At 46.3% G+C, this 16082-nt stretch overlaps 2 long non-coding RNA genes across 2 annotated transcripts in view; both read left to right on the top strand.

Moving 5' to 3' along the window:
- Positions 1-2034: 2034 nt before the first annotated feature.
- On the top strand, positions 2035-5546 carry LOC144318494 (uncharacterized). The gene is made up of 2 exons (XR_013384431.1): positions 2035-4190; positions 4344-5546. It is a non-coding gene; the product is annotated as an uncharacterized LOC144318494 (long non-coding RNA).
- A 3601-nt stretch (positions 5547-9147) lies between these two features.
- The window catches only part of LOC144318492 (uncharacterized), a 53601-nt gene continuing 46666 nt past the window's right edge, over positions 9148-16082 (top strand). Inside the window, exons 1-2 of the long non-coding RNA XR_013384429.1 lie at positions 9148-9282; positions 12999-13296. This is a non-coding gene — a long non-coding RNA (uncharacterized LOC144318492). The remainder of the gene's footprint in view (positions 9283-12998; positions 13297-16082) is intronic.

Here is a 16082-nt window from a genome sequence, read left to right as displayed (position 1 = left end):
TGATGGGTGAAACAACACCTAGTTCATGATGGGCATCTCAGGTCTAATGGTAATGTGGTGATTCACAGTCAAGTGTTCAGTCTCTACTAAGACCCAGTAACTGACAAAAGCTGTTGCTCAAGAGGATAGTATTTATCTACAGAAGATGGCAGGGCTTTGCTTCTAAGGGCTTGAGCCATGATGTTCCTATAGGGGCCTGACAGAGGCTCCAAACAGCATCTCTACCCACCACTAACACTTTAAGCAGTCTTGGATCTGCTGGGCTGTATGGCCCACGTAGCATAGTAGCATGCACGGTAGCCTAGATCTGCTGCAGAGCTTTCTCTTATTCTGGGACCCACTCAAAGCTAGTAGCTTTTACTCAGTAAATGGGCTAGAGTAGTACACCCAAATGAGAAATACATTCCTTCAAAATCGAGAGTCTCAATTTTGGTGGTAGGAGGGGCCAGATACAACAGTTTATCCTTTACCTTAGAAAGTGTATTAACAGTATAAATCTTTGGCAGTATAGCGAAGTCCAGGCTTCTCTTCATTTAAGGTTCTGGGTCGGTACATCAGCTCAAATCCAGGAATTGAGGGGTGATGGATCTCTATTTTCATGATTCAAGTTAGACTTTAGTTCACATGGCTTTGGACTCTTATATAGATAAGTAAGAATTTAATAAACTGCCTGTCTGTGTCTTGTGTTCTAGAGACACCACAACCAACTAGTCAAAGTCTCTCTATGTCCTACCATTCGGATTACTGCTGTCCAGTATGGTAGCCACATCCACCTTGTCTTTGGCAATTAAGTGTCACCACTTGGCCCCTGCTATCCCAGGATTGAATTATCCTCATTGCATCCAAGGACTGCAGTTCAGTGATAACAGTTACCATGGAGGTTACTGACCTCAGAGAAGAGTGACCACAGAGTTCTTGCAGAATGCGAGGGCTCCCTCGGAAAGTAATTCATCGTAGTCACAGTGGAAGGTGTGTCCTCTGGACCTTCCTAGGGTGAGTGAGCAGGTCTTCCATGACAAATCTGCTGTAACATGCTAATTGCCCTAAGACTTTGGATCCCTTCTCCAGTACACCAAGACAAGTCTGCTATTTCAACTTCATTTCAAGGAGACGACTCTGGCCCACGCTTCAGCCAACCAACCTAACTGTTGGAGCCCTTGCTAATCCCTCAAGCTATAGCATCACATTCAGAATCTCTGCTTAGCAGGCCCCTACCGACCAATTTGGCCTGATCCAACTTTACATTCCTTCCGCCATTACCTCACACCTTCAGTATCCATTCCCATACGATTTCCCCAGATTTCTGTCTGCGTAAACTGGAAAAATCATGTACTTGTTTTGCAGTATAGTGCCTCCTCATGGGTCACATTTTGTTCCTCATTTTTGGGTCCTGCTGGGACTTAGTCTAGTTATTGGCCTGGAAGCAAAGAGAGGTGATGGAGGTGGGTCCTGAGGAGGATCGAGGGCAACTCCCTCAGGGAAGGCTTCACAGCTTCCTCGGGCAGTTGCCGATGGCGGTGGGAGGGCTGTTTCTCCCGGCAAACAAGATTCTTTTGAGTCCCCGTTTTACTTAACTAGCAAAAATTTTCAACCTAGTCATTTTAAAGACTCAGGCTTGTCCCAGGGTTTTAGGTATTGGGGCACAAGGGAGGCCCCTCCAGTTCTAGGTGGCCTCTAGTTACTCCCGTTGGCCTCTTCTCTGTATGTCCCACAGGGCTGAGCCTGAGCTCCAGGAATTTTTGGTGAGTCTGTAACCACTGAGCCATCCCTTTGCAGAGTCTTGTCATTTCCTTTCCACTTTTAGGAACCTCTATTTCCTGTCTTACTGCTCCTCAAGGACACTCTTCCTGCTCCTGACCTCTAGAAGAATTGAACCTTCTATCGCTCTAGCATTGCTATTAGCTTTCTGTTTTGCTAAAATCCCTTCTCAAGAAATTACAAGCCTCAGCTTCCTGACTGAAATAAGGGGAAGGAAAATACAGGGAGCATGTGCATAGTGTAAAAGTTTAGGATATTACCCTGTGGTGGGGATGAGATACCAAAGTGGAATATAGAGGGAGATAACCTCCTTACACTTCTTGAGAACTTCCTTTCTCTAAATCCATGAGGAGATTGTCCCCAGAACGAGCACTATTCCTCCTTTCATGTCCTCCACTTCCCGCCTGGGGGGCAAAGGCTTGTGTTTGGGAAGTTTGTTAGTGTTCCAGTCTGAGTGACTGGCTTCTGGTGATAAATCTTGTGTGTGGATTGTGTGGACAGCCCGCATCCAAAGTAAACAGTGATTGCTGCGGGGAAGGCCACACGAGCAGCCTGCTGGCTGCACTTCAGCTCCTTGGCTGTCTCCTCACAGTTGCCACCGACTATGGCTTCCCCTAGGCTCTGCTGGAAGGGTGGCTCAGGCCTCTGGGGGTGGCCCCTCGTCTCCCTCAGCTGCGACCTTAGTAACTCTGGAATTGGGCCTCCTGTCCCCTCACCTGGTAGGTGACAGCAGAGAGGGCCAGGTCTCCTCACACTCCTCACTCTCCTTCCTATAGACTCCTTCCCATCAGCTCAGCCCCCTAGCTGTGCTCTCTGGACAGTGGGAGGCAATTCTCTGCAGTGTGCTAGAAAAGAGGAAGGCCGAGGCTGTTTTGACATTGCCTCTGCCTGGAGCTCCTTCCCTTATTCTTTCCTTTCCTCCTGGGGAGATTCCCACTTGCCTATTAAGGCTCAGTAAAAATACCCTCTCTCGCCATGTCTCTCCCCCTACCCTTTGCTCCCACAGCTTTTTGTTTCTGCCTCTGTCATAGTACTTACCATATTGTAGCATAGTGAGTTATTTACCTGCCTGGGTGCAAGAACCTTTAAAAAAATTTTTTTTAACTCCTTATCCTTAGAGTGCAAGGTGATGCTTGACACACATTGGTGATGATGATAATGACAGCAGCTATTATTCATTATATACTTAGCAGTTGCAAAGCACAGTGCCAAGAGCTCCGCACACCTGGTATCATCCCCATCACAGTTCAAGGGTAGCTGTTGGTGTTATCCTAATTTTTGGTGAATTTTTTGTTTTGATTTTTGTTTTTGTTTTCATTTTACTTAGAGAGAATGTAAGTGGAGGGGAGGGGCTATGGGAAAAGGAGAGATAATCTTAGAATCTTAAGCAGGTTCCATGCTCAGTGAGGAGCCCCAAGTGGTGCTCGATCTCACGACTCTAAGATCATGACCTGAGCTGAAATCAAGAGTCAGTTCCTTAACTGATTGAGCCACCCAGGCATGCCAATTTTTGATAAATTTTTAGGAATTCCTAAGGTAGAGATGGAGAAGAGAATTTCAGTTTAAAACAACAGCAGTATCACAGCTGGGAAAGCATGGCCTGTTGGATGCAGGATGGGTGGTCCTGGGAGGGGATACAAAGGAGAAAAATAGGGCTGGAAAGGTGAGTTGGTGCCATATTGTAGAGGCTCTTGGATTCCCTAAGGCGCTGCATTTTTTTGGTAGACAGTAGGGAGCCATTGAAGAGGGGCCAATGTGACCTGAACTAGAGAGTAGAAACCAGGAACAAGGGGCACTTGGGTGGCACAGTCATTTGAGCATCTGACTTTGGCTCAGGTCATGATCTCACGGTCCTGGGATCAAGTCGCACGTGGGGTTTCACATTCAGCAGGAAGTCTGCTTGTCCCTCTCCCCCTCCCCTCCCTCCTCCCTAACCCTTTCTACCTTACCACTTCCTTCCTGTCCCTGCTTATGCTCTCTTTCTCTCTCTAATAAATAAATAAAATCTTAAAACAAACAAACAAATAATATAAGCCAGGAACAAACTGCAGCAGTGAACTAGGTGAGGCATGAGCATCATCACACATCTTGGGAGGCTGGTGGAGGGTGAGGCACCTCCAGGATGGGGCCTGGAGTCCAGAACCAAGCAGCACAGAGCAAGGTCACCCAGTGCTCACAATCAGGGGAGGACCCAATGCAGAGTCATAGGTGTCATCATAAATGTCCGTACCAAGTTAGGTAGACACACAAAGAAAGGAGGGTGCATGGCCCCTGGGGCTGGGGGCATCAAGAAAACTTTTAGGGGAGATGATGTTTGAGCTGGGACACCTGGCCAAGAAGGTACGGAGAGGCAGAGGCAGGACGCAGGGAGGCACCAGCGAGGAGGCAGCGCCAAGGCACCACCAGCACCACCAGTTCATGGGACCTGCTAGGTTTTGTTTGTCATTTGTTTTGCATAAGCAATGCTTGTTTATTGTAGAAAATGTATCAAATACAGAAAACAAAAAAAAATAAGTTTATAATCCTACTGCCTAGAGGTAATTTTTTTTAAAGATTTTATTTATTTACTCTTGAGAGACACAGAGAGAGAGAGAGAGGCAGAGACACACAGGCAGAGGGAGAAGCAGGCTCCACGTAGGGAGCCCAACGTGGGACTCGATCCTGGGATTCTGGAATCATGCCCTGGGCCAAAGGCAGATGCTCAACCACTGAGCCACCCAGGCGTCCGAGAGGTAATTGTTTTTTTAAAATTTGGTGAATATTCTTTCATTTTTATGTGAGTGTGTGTTTATGTTTGAATAAAATAAATGTGCACATATATACATATGTATATATACACACACATATACACGTCAATGAGTGGGAAAGTGTTAAGTATGTGCTGAAGCCTCTCCACCTTATATCTATACTGAATATCCTGCATCACCTGCTTTAGGGATAAAATAAGTTTACATTTCTCAAAAGTTCAAACAACACTGACTTAGAATGCCCACCAGCCTAGCCTGACAGGAAATCTTGTCCTCCTCGAGGGTTCCGGAGTAATTTCTAGGATTATTCAAGAAACCCCTACTGTTCCTCAATCTATCCTAGTGGTACTGCTCCCTGCTGCCTTCCTTATGCTGAGATTTAAGTAGGAGAGGGAAATACGGAGGGACACTTCATTCCAACTGGAATGAGAACACCTCCTGGGCCGGGAACCATGTCTTTCTTGTCCGATGCTGTGACACCTGCCATATAACACATCTTCAATGAATATGAATTCAGTGAATGAATTCAGACTTCTCCTTGCTCATGCAATAAGCATTCATTGAACATTTTTGATGTGCTGAGTTCTGTGTGGGGGTTGGAAGTGCACATGTGGGTAACACAAAACTTTCCTCTGTGATGGATATAACTTAAAGATGAGCAGCTTTCAAAAACAAACTAGGCTTTCATGGGAGGTAGTGAGCTTTTCAGTGTAGGAGGTATTCAAGCAGAGCACTGACCAAGGTTATAGGAGGAATTCCTGCCTGGGGAGGGATGCTGGCCTGAATAACCCCTTCCAAATGTAAAACTCTATGATTGAGTAAGTTTTAGGTAATCTCTTCTAACTTATGAGTCATAACAACCAAATAAATCACAGACGGATTCCAAAGATGATATATTTACAAATGAAAAGGAAATGTTCTCATGGGACTCCGAAGTTTGTTGATAATAAATGAGAGTTCTTGAGAAGCCTCAAAGATGTTGCTCTTGATAAGAAACATTTTTTTAAATAATGAAATTAAAAGAAGTATTAACTTTCAGAATCTGTGTAAATAGTTGTTCTTTAATTCAATCTGTTTACCATATACAAAGCCCGTGTTTACAAACCAAAGTAGCCCAGGACTCCTGGTGAAAGGCGCAGCATGGGGAATAGTGGGTGCTACTGGAGTAGCGTTGTAAGGTGGCAGATGGAAGCTACACCTGTGGTGAGCAGGGGGAAAAAAGGAGTACCAGGGCTCTGTGCACGCCTTCCTTTGGAATCTCAAATGCAGCTGCAGGTGCAAAAGGGCCCCGTGAGCCTCCCCGCAGGGGCACCGCCACCACCCCCATGAGGAGAGAGGGGTGAACCTCGCAGGCCTCCTGCTCTGAGACTCCCTGCGGCTTCTCCTCCCGAGGAAATCCTCCCAGCCTCTTGCACTGGGCCCACAGGCACTGGCTGCATCTCCTCGTTCTGCCCCGGGGGTGGGGGGCAGCAGGGCAGAGGCCCAATCCCCGGTGGCCCAGGTGGGAGGGAGGCAATGTGGGCCAAAGGCAGACTCTGCTTCATGGCCCCAGGCCTCCCCAGAGCAGCAGCCCCACTCCAGCCTGCCCTGGCACCTCGCACTGAGCCTCCAGGCTCTGCTTTCCAGCAAGAAGTCATTCAAGGCCACATTTTAATCCCCTGGGCCCAGGGGCTGGGCAGCTTCTCCCTGCCTCCCTGCCTCACCTGGCGGTGAGGCCTCAAGCCCAGCCTGCAGGTGGAGGGGCCTGCAGACAGGGCCCCAAGGGGGCGGAAGGGCTGCCTCTCCCTCACACCTGGAGGACCCGGTTTCTATCTCATTCTCTTTGGGGTCTCACGCTGTCTCCTTGGGAGCCAGACTGTGGTGGAGGAGTCACTCACGCAAACACGAGGCCAAAGGCTCCCTGGCTGGTCTCAGGCCTCGGAGAAGGAATGGGGAGTGGAGGAAAAGCAACCTTCCCCAGCAGGTTCCTGAGGAGACCATGCATCTCAGTCCCATGGTTTTGCCTCTCCCAGGGCTATGGTCTTTTAAACAAAATATGGCAAAAAACACTTTACATATAAAAATTTAGAGTTGGGCTGGTTGAAGAAATGAGATCTGTGTATTACATATAGATCTGAACTCGAGGACATAATAGCTTATTTCTATACAAGTTTTTAGTCCACACTAATTTTACCCAGTATTTTTGAAAGACAAAGTGCTCCAGCATCGATCTTCCCTGTCCAGATGTACAAGTGGAGAAGTTGCTCTTATCTCTGCTCTGACAGATGAGGAGATGGGGGCTGCAGAAAACCCTGAGGACCTCCCAAGGGGAGAACCTTGAGGGATCCCTGGGTGGTGCAGCGGTTTGGCACCTGCCTTTGGCCCAGGGTGCGATGGAGACCCGGGATCGAATCCCACATCGGGCTCCTGGTGCATGGAGCCTGCTTCTCCCTCTGCCTGTGTCTCTGCCTCTCTCTCTCTCTCTGTGACTATCATAAATAAATAAAAATTTATATATATATATATATAAAAACCTTGAGTGTTTGCCCTGGGTGCATCCTCGAGGGTCATGCTCAAATGAGCCCCGTCTGAGCGTCACAAAGCCCCTGACACACACTAAGTGCTTAATAAACAAATGCCAGACAATCAGCACCTGCTCCCGCCCTCCCATAGAATCTCTCTTGGCATCCCGTACGTTTCCTTCATGATATGAATTGCAGCATCCAATTATATGTTTATTTGTTTGACCTCAGTGCTCCCGCACCCACGTGGTGATGACGGAGACCATGGCTGTTGTATTCACCACCTTGGGTGCTTAGCAAGGCGCCTGGCACCAGGGAGGTCCTTGCCACATAAATGGTGAATTAATGAATGGACAGCTGGCTTTGTTGTAGCAATTCTGCACAGTCATGGCTCTTGGCCATGAGACTTTTCTGCCTCAGTTGCTAATCAGTTACATGGAAATAACAATGTCTACTTTCTCAAGAATGGGCTACCTCTCTCTGAGTTGGAAAGTGCCATTGCTTGGTCAATGCTGCTGTCCCAGGAGAGATTCCAGGCTGCTATGTATTTGGCTGCCAGGGCAAACTTGTTCTCCTTCCCCATCCATGAATTAATTGGAAGGAAGATGTTACCATGGACAAGACCCAAACAAATTATAAATTTATACCCCAAACAAAAGTACTACCATGTTATGAAGGAAAATGAGATAAAACATCTCAAGGAACTCCTGGAGTGGAAGCCCTTTGAAGGCCATCATCTGGTCACTACTCATCCATCTAAGGTCTTTGGTTGAGCTCTTTCTTTGTCACACACTGAGCTGGGCAGGTGGGGCCCACACAGAAGCTGCTCTGAATGAAGACATTGGCACACACTGGTAACGAGGACATGCTGTAGGTGTGCTGTGGGAGGCAGGCCAGGCACTCGGAGAGCAGCCCTTGGATTTCCAGGGAGTCTTGAAGACAAGAGCAAATTAGGTGGTAAAAGGTGTTCCAGGTGGAGAGGACAGGATGTTGAAAGGCATGAAGGTGTGGGAATTCCTGGCAAGTCTGGAACCCATCCCTGCATGTTTCCTCAGGGTTCATGATGGCTTACTGGATATTGTTTGTTCCTACTCATGGTAGCAGTGTTTGGTGGTGTTTGTTTTGGGCGATAATGGGTTTTCTCCCCTTGCAGTGTCTATGGGAATGGTTTCCATGTATGTTTCTGAAAAACCACACTCCCGGGCCACTGACACCAATGGGGAGATGAGATATCTTGTTTCCAGCCCTTTCCTATAACAGAGATCCCAAGAGACTGCTGTATTTCCATATTTATGATTCATTTCAAGGTCTTTCCAGGTTTGGGAAATGGGAGACCTCTTGCCTAAGCTCTTCCAACAGAGGTGGGAACTGATGTGAAGGGCCTCGGGCCTGGGAGAGGTGGGTGGGCCAGATGGGCAATTTGGCTGGCCTCCCAGATGTCAGAAGCCTCTGTGGAAACAGGGGGCTGGAACAGTGGACGCACACTTGCCCCCCAGCTGGCTTGTGGGGGAGCCAGGCCTTAGCCAGTCGGGGTTGGCTTATCTTTAGGGTGGACCGCTGGGCAGCGGGCCCAAGAGAGGCACACCCTCAGTTCAGCCTGTTCCTCAGCACAGCAAGCCGCCTTGTTTTCCCTCAAAGCTGTCTGTTTATATTGACACTGATTCTCCTTGTGAAGTGACATGGCAGGGTGAGGGTGGGGATGGGAGTGCAAGTTTTTATCCACAGGTGAAAGGCCTGGCTTTCTGTGAGATCTGTGAGATCCTTTTGCTCCCATGTAGAAACTAAGCTTCCTTTGTGACCCAGGTGTGCTCAGCATTTTGTAACACCTTTGTCATCATAAAGTGATCAGCAGCCCAGGTTCTTATTAAGGCTCCTGGGAAGTCCCGCATTCCAGAGCAGTGGTTCCTCATCAGCAGCTCAGGGTTCTGTCCTGACAAACTCAGAGGACTCATAATATTCTTATTCCTAGATCCTTCCAATCAGCTGAGGCAAACGGACAGGTCAAGGATGTGAAACACTTAAACCCAATTGGGAAAAGCGGGCATTTGTCCTCCCTACTCAAGCCATGACCCCTTCGCTCTCCCCTGGCTTCTCTGGATGTGGGATGCGGTACTGCTCTGTTATGCATCTCACATCTCTCCATGTCCCCTTTCTCCTCCAGAACTGGAACCTCAGACCCGAAGTACCTTCTGGACGATTTAGCCCACCCCCTGCATTGCACACTTGAGCACATGTGCCCGGACACGTTGACGGCTGTGCCTGAGACCGCGCAGTTAGTAAGTGGAGGGGCCGGGTCCAGGACCCGAGCTTGTCTGCCTGCCTGCTCAGTTCTCTATCTACCACCTACACCGCCTCCATCCTTATATCCAGCCCTGGGTATTTTATGAAATTCCCTCTCCCAACTCTTCATGGCTTTGTAACCAGAACTTGATGTTCTTTATGTAGATGATATTTAAGAAAAGTGTTGCATAATTTTTGATTTGCTTGGGGTTGCAATACCAGCTTGCGGGAAATCTATTAGAAATGTGTGGGGAAACTGCAAAGCTGCCTCTATGACTTCGGCATTTGGTTTTCAAAAAAATGGAGCAGTGATGTCATTCGCCCTTGAATGGAAAGAACAAAGCAAGCTTGTTTTCGGGGTTGAGCAGGGCACTTCACGCAGAGGCTGGAATTCTCTTATTGACCATTGTGCTGAACCTGTAAATTATCAAGTCTCTGGATCTTTTGGGCCTAAATGGAAAAGCAGTTTCTTCAACATGGGGAAGAAAGTATAGGCTTTGCAGTTTCACAGAAGTAAACCCCAAGTAATATCCTCTGGAAGGCTAACTCCCACTGTGGCCTGCTGTCTACGTGCCAGATATGGTGGCCTGATATGTCGTACAGATGGTAGCTCATCGTCAGCCCAAAGTGGTAGTAGCATTTATATTATTCCTAATTTTATGAATGAGAAAAGTCATTTATCCAAAGTCACACAGCTAGAATGAGGAAGAGCCTGGAATCATGTTGGCTGACTGTAAGCCTTCCAATCCAGAAATGTCTGAAGACACAGCAGGAGGTCTCCTGGGGATGAAGGGCATTGAGCTGCTGTCTCCTAACCAGAGTCTGGGCTGAACAAGAACACTTGTTCATATTTATTTTCCTCTGTCCCCATCTCCGTATTCTATCCCCATGGGAGAATTAAAAATGAGAGGAAGCCCAGCCACCTCCACCTGCCCTCTCAGCATTTGGCACCAGTGGCCACAGCGATGAGGATGGCCCAGACTCTGGTGTGACGGCCTGGCACATGGTTTCAAGTTCCTGGCACTAGGGTTTGGACCACAGCTGTGCTTGGTCCAGGGAGGACAGCCGGTTGCTATTTACCAATCTCTAGTCCCTGAACTCAGTCTAGTGGCCTTTGAGAAGTCACTCTCTGTGGGAATAAAAGTTATGGAGAAGGAATTTTGTTATCCTCTACGCACATCTAGGACAGGTTTATGATTGCCAAATAAAACAAGTACAATTTTCTCCTCCCAATAAACTTAAACACACATATTCCAGAAACATTTTGTTGTGTCTTTAGATGATTGCTTTTCTCTGTTTGGCACCTTGTTCTTCATCAGGAAGACTCTGGGGCCTCAGGGGAAAGTGGAGAGTCAAAGTCTCTCTGGCCATAAAATGATGTCACCCTGCTGATGGAGGAGCCCGTAATGGCTTTGAGAGAGCTTCAGGCTGACTGCTAGGATGTACTATCTGTGACATGAAGAAGGGGCTGGCAGGTCTTGGCCAGGGACAAGGACAGTGTTTGGAACATACTAAGCAAGAGAGAGATTTTTTTTTAATTTTTTTTTCTTTATTTATTTATGATAGTCAGAGAGAGAGAGAGAGAGAGAGAGAGAGAGGCAGAGACACAGGCAGAGGGAGAAGCAGGCTCCATGCACTGGGAGCCCAATGTGAGATTCGATCCCGGGTCTCCAGGATCGCGCCCTGGGCCAAAGGCAGGCGCCAAACCACTGCGCGACCCAGGGATCTCCAAGAGAGAGATTTTTAAGTAACTGGAGAGGTTATGGGTCTCAGCCAGGATGTGGGGAATTCAGCTAGGGTGAGGGACAGCACTGACCCTTTGAATAGAGGCAGTATCAGCAGTCACTGTGTCCCCACATCTGGAGTGACACTAGGAACCTTATGGGTGGATCTGAAGAAAGCCATGAAGAGCATACCCAGCCTGAGCAGAAACACTATGTTAGCTTCATTTTTAGGTAGGCTCGTCTCAAGTGGTGGCAAAGAAGAGCAGCTGGAGTGCCAGGTTCATATGCCACCAGCTTTGTTACCAGCACGGGAAGATGTTTCCTTTTTCCCAAGAAGACCATGAAAGTTCCAAAGCTGTTGCTCATTAGCCCAGCATGGCCATGTGGTAGGACTGTGACCTTGATTGGCCAGGCCTGGGGGAGGTAACTACTTTCAAGGCCTTGGACTGAGACTGGAGGAGAAGTGATTCCTCAAGGAAACCTGATTCCTGTCATCTCAGAGGAGCGTGTGAGCGCTGAGCAGCTAAAACCTCACATTTCCACACTTCCTGACTTGGAAATATGTGATTGGGTATAAGTCAAAGCCAGAACCTAAAATAAAGAATCAGTCACCTAAGGTCTTCACGTAATTGCCAATGTTCCTAGAAAGTGGGGTTTCCCCCAGCCTATTCTAGAACATTTCCTAAGATAAAGTGTGCTCAAGCACTGGGCTCTGGAAAAGTAACCACATGATTAACAAACGTATGGCCTAGAAGCTGGGGGAAGGGCAGGGAGGAAGCTGAGAGAGAAGGCTCACGTCCTTTCAGTATTAGCATAAGGGAGGAAATGTAGCAAGAACTAAAATCATGAAGTGGGTTTTTTTTTTTTTTTTACAAAATAATAATAATAAAAAAGATACAGCATCTGCATTAATATATAGACTCATGAAAACCCAAGTAATTTCTGTTATTCTGATATTTTTAGAAGACACCAACTTTCTAAATTCCTTATCATTTTCTAAGTTATGAGGTCATCTAACCAGGCGACAGACTCTTCCCCATCAGGTAAATCTCCTCTCATCCTTCAGTGCTACCTCTCAAAGGATCTTTCCAGCTTCATGTGGAGAGAGATCCTTTTTCCTCTCTTCCTCGTCAGCATTTCTGCTTTGGGTCCTATCTCTGTGGTAGCACTTATAGCGAGGCACAGTGATTTTTTTGCTTGGCCAAGAAGCTCTGTCAGGTAGGAGCTGTGAGATTTGAGGCGCAGCATTTGACTTCTCTGAAACACAAACTGGGACACTTCCTTCCACCCAGAGATGCTGCCAGAATTAAATCAACCGATGCATGAAAAACTCTTAGCTTGCTATGTGGCACATAGGCGGGGAATGGTAAATATTAGCAAGTAGCATTTTGGTGTTTATTCTCATTTAAATAATAGTAATTATTATTATTATTATGTCCTTTATTCAGTGGTGAACTCCTTGAGGGCCGCGAATGTTCTGAGGCCATAGTAGGTACCCTATATACGTGGGTAGGGTGGGAGGGAGAAACAGAAGAGAAGGGATAGGAGCATAAAGGAAGAGAAGAAATGGAGAGAAAAGTAGGGAAGAGGGAAATATGGGAACAGCTAAGCAGGTGGTACTGCTGGGTTTGTCTAGAAGTAACAGCCATGTAGCCAGAACTGGCCAATCTAGCTAGGAAGGATCTTAATGTTTTGGAGATGAGGAAATGGAAGGAGCAAAAAATGTGGAGGAGCAGGTCTAAACCATTGTGTTGGCAGAAGTAGGGCTGGAGTCCAGGCTCCGCGAGGTCTCCTCCTCACATTCACTGCTGTCCTTTGGGTTATCCTCTCCATTCTCCTTAGTCAGTGTCAGGGCAACCACACGGCTTGATAAAGCTTAGCTAACCTCTGCCACTAGGAGACTAGGTCATTTCCCGTCCATCCTCAGATGGAGACTGAGGAGAACATAGGTATGCGGTAGGAATTTAATGGTATCTGTATCATTTCAGTGGTTCTCCTGTGAAAACCAGAAGACAACCATGAAGGAGTAACACAGTCCTTAATCCAGTAGGCACCAAGGGACCAACCCCTACTGCAACCATGAAGAATCTTGACTCTAGGTGCAAGCGATGAGGCAGTGAAAGAGGTACCGTGTACATCTCTCTTGAACACAGGTTTGAACTCACCTGCCTACGAGGATTACTGCCTTCCTTGGGAAATGGGCATGCATTTAGATGATCAAAGAACCAAAACGGAGCACCTGCAGCCCATCCTGAATGGAGCATCAGAAAAGAAATCCATCCCTGTGTGAGTGGATTTGGTTCTTCAGAAACTAATGAAATTAATAGGAAGACTTGAAGGGCATGTGTGAAAGGGGATGTAGGAATGAGCTTGAGACAAGAGAGCCACTCTGAGGATTGTAATGTCTGTAATATACTTAAAATATTTCATCATAGGTGGTGTGTTCTCATGTATGCATTTCAGAGTTATGTGATAGCCTGGATACTGTTGTTTGTCCTAATTGAGAATTTACATCCTAGGGTGGAAACCTGTACTCCAGAAACAGCTACCGCAAAGGCTTCCATGATCTTTATCTCTGATCAACAGCAGAGGCTTTACCAGTTGTCATAATTAATGTTAGAAATAAGTTTCTGTTAAAAAAAAAAGAAAAGAAAAAAGAGATAGGTTTCTGTTGATGCAGTTGGTGGCTTTTCAATTAGCATGCATAATGGATGCTACCAATGCAGTTTCATTAGTAAGATTACTAGTGGTAAAGATGTGTAGACTTTAGAGTAGCTCCCTGCCCTTGCTTGAAAAGAATATAAAAAAACTAAGCAGTCCTGTAGTTCTTAGTGATGCAATCCTACACCCAGAATTGAATTCCAAAGATTCTAGTTGCTGGAGGTTTATAAGATTGATTGAAATCTGCTCCTAGAATATCATCATGCTTTTCTGAAACGATGATGCGATGTCAGAAGCTGTAGCAGCCATGCCTTAACTATGAAGGATAAAAGCTAATATGTTCAGTGTATTAATTATCCAATACTGCTTCATGAAAGGGAGGTATAGACAAAATGACCTCCAAAGGCCGAAGGGGTTATAAGACTGAAGAATAAGGCTGACAAGTACAGCCTGGCAAGAAATGGTTTATTAAAGGGACTTACAGGTCTTGGCTGGTGGCAAGAGATTTTTGCAACCTCACCTCCTATAAAATCTGTTTTGACCTGTTTTCATTGCCCTAAAGGCTGGAAGACCACCCAGAAGGAGAATGTTTGAGAATGATAGTCCTATCTCCAGCACAGATCAAGGATGTTATGCTCCAAGAGTGTACTTAAGGGTGTGGTTAAACAAAAAGCAAGGATGGTAGGGCTGGGGGTAGGGGTAGGGTGTGTGTGCTTAAAAAGGCTTCAGGTCATTGAGGGGTTATCATGGCAGATTTGTCCAAGATGGCATCAATCTGGTTCACATAAATACTCCCTAATAAATTACCCCAAAACGTAGTGGCTTAAAATAACAAAAGTCTTCCATGGTTTCTGTGATCTTGGAATTTGGGAAAGGTTCTGGATTAGGAGTTTCTCATGAGGTAATAAGAACATGTTGGCTGGAGGTATAGTTATTTGAAGGTTTGACTACAGCTGGAGGACCCACTTCCAAGATGGCTCACTCACATGGCTGGCAAATCGGTACTACCTGCTAGAGGGAGGGCTCGATTCCTCTCCATGTCAGCTGCTCCATGTGGCACAGGCTTCCTCACAATGTGTTGTCAGGGTTCCCAGGTAAGCATCCTGAAAGAGAGAGCCAAGTGGAAGCCATATCCTTTTTTGTAACCTGGCATCACATAGCATTACTTCCACCTTACTCTGTCGATTGGGATCAACAGTCTACAACTCCTACCTAGATTTGAGAGGAGAGAACATAGACCCCACCTCTTGGTAGGAGACGTGTCAATCATATTGTATGAAGAGCATGTGTTGTAGAAGAAATATATAGGAGTGGCCGTCTTTGGGAAATATAATCTGCCACACTGTCCAAGTCTGCTGGAGTCGCCGTAACAAATACCATAGCCTGGGTGGTTCACACAACATATGTTTATTTCTCACATTCTGGAGGCTGGAGGTCCCAAATCAGGGTGCTAGAATGATCAAGTTCTTGGTGAGGGCCATCTTTTTGGTCATCTTCATGTAGTCTTTCCTTGATAGGTGCACACAGAAAGAAAGATTCCCTCGTCTCCTCCTCTTTTTATAATGGCATTAATCCCATCATGAGCGCCTCACCCTCATCGCCTTATCTAATCCGAATAACCTCCCAAAAGTCTCACTTCCAAGTACCATGGCACTGGGGGTTATAGTTTCAACATAAGAAACATACATTACGTAAAGATGGTAAAGAGAAAAGATAGAAAACACTTAGGTCCTTGATACATTCATTGTGCTTCTGAAATAATCAACTTTGGAAACACTTCCAAAGATGTCTTATTTAATAAGATAGTACATTTTCTTCATGGATTTATTTGGTTATTCTATTATTATAGCTAAAAGGTATTTTACTTGGAATAAAAGCTAGAGCAGAAGATTGGGTTCAGATTTCCCCAAGGCTATTTAGATGATAGGACTCTAACCTGCAGAACATTTAATCTCATCCATTTATTCAACAGATGTTTATCAATGGTCTTCAACGTGCCAACCAGGTACTGTTTAAGATGCTAGGGATTCATTAGTGAGTAAAACAGACAGAAACCCCTGTCATCATGTAGCTAACATTCTATTACGTGTTCTGTGGTCTCTGTGTATATAAGGCTGGTGGTGTGGTGGGTAACAAGTGAGAAAACAGATAAATAATTAAAATTATGTGAGTGGTAAGGAGTGCTGGGAAGAAAGATGAAGCAGAGAAGGAGAATACCATGGCTGGGGACATCCCCATGCAAAAGGTGACATTGAGTAAAGACTTGAGGGAAGTAAGGGAGTGAACCATGTCTGAAGGCCCAGGTGGGAACAGAGGAGCAGTGGTCAGTGGATCTGGAGACTGAAGATAGTAAGAAATGAGGACAGAAAGCTCATGAGAGGTGGGAGGAAACTGTGTAGTGATATGGGAAG

Source organism: Canis aureus, chromosome 8 (assembly GCF_053574225.1).
Source record: "Canis aureus isolate CA01 chromosome 8, VMU_Caureus_v.1.0, whole genome shotgun sequence".
Taxonomy (NCBI): Eukaryota; Metazoa; Chordata; class Mammalia; order Carnivora; family Canidae; genus Canis; species Canis aureus.
This window is presented reverse-complemented; position numbering and strand designations above follow the sequence as displayed.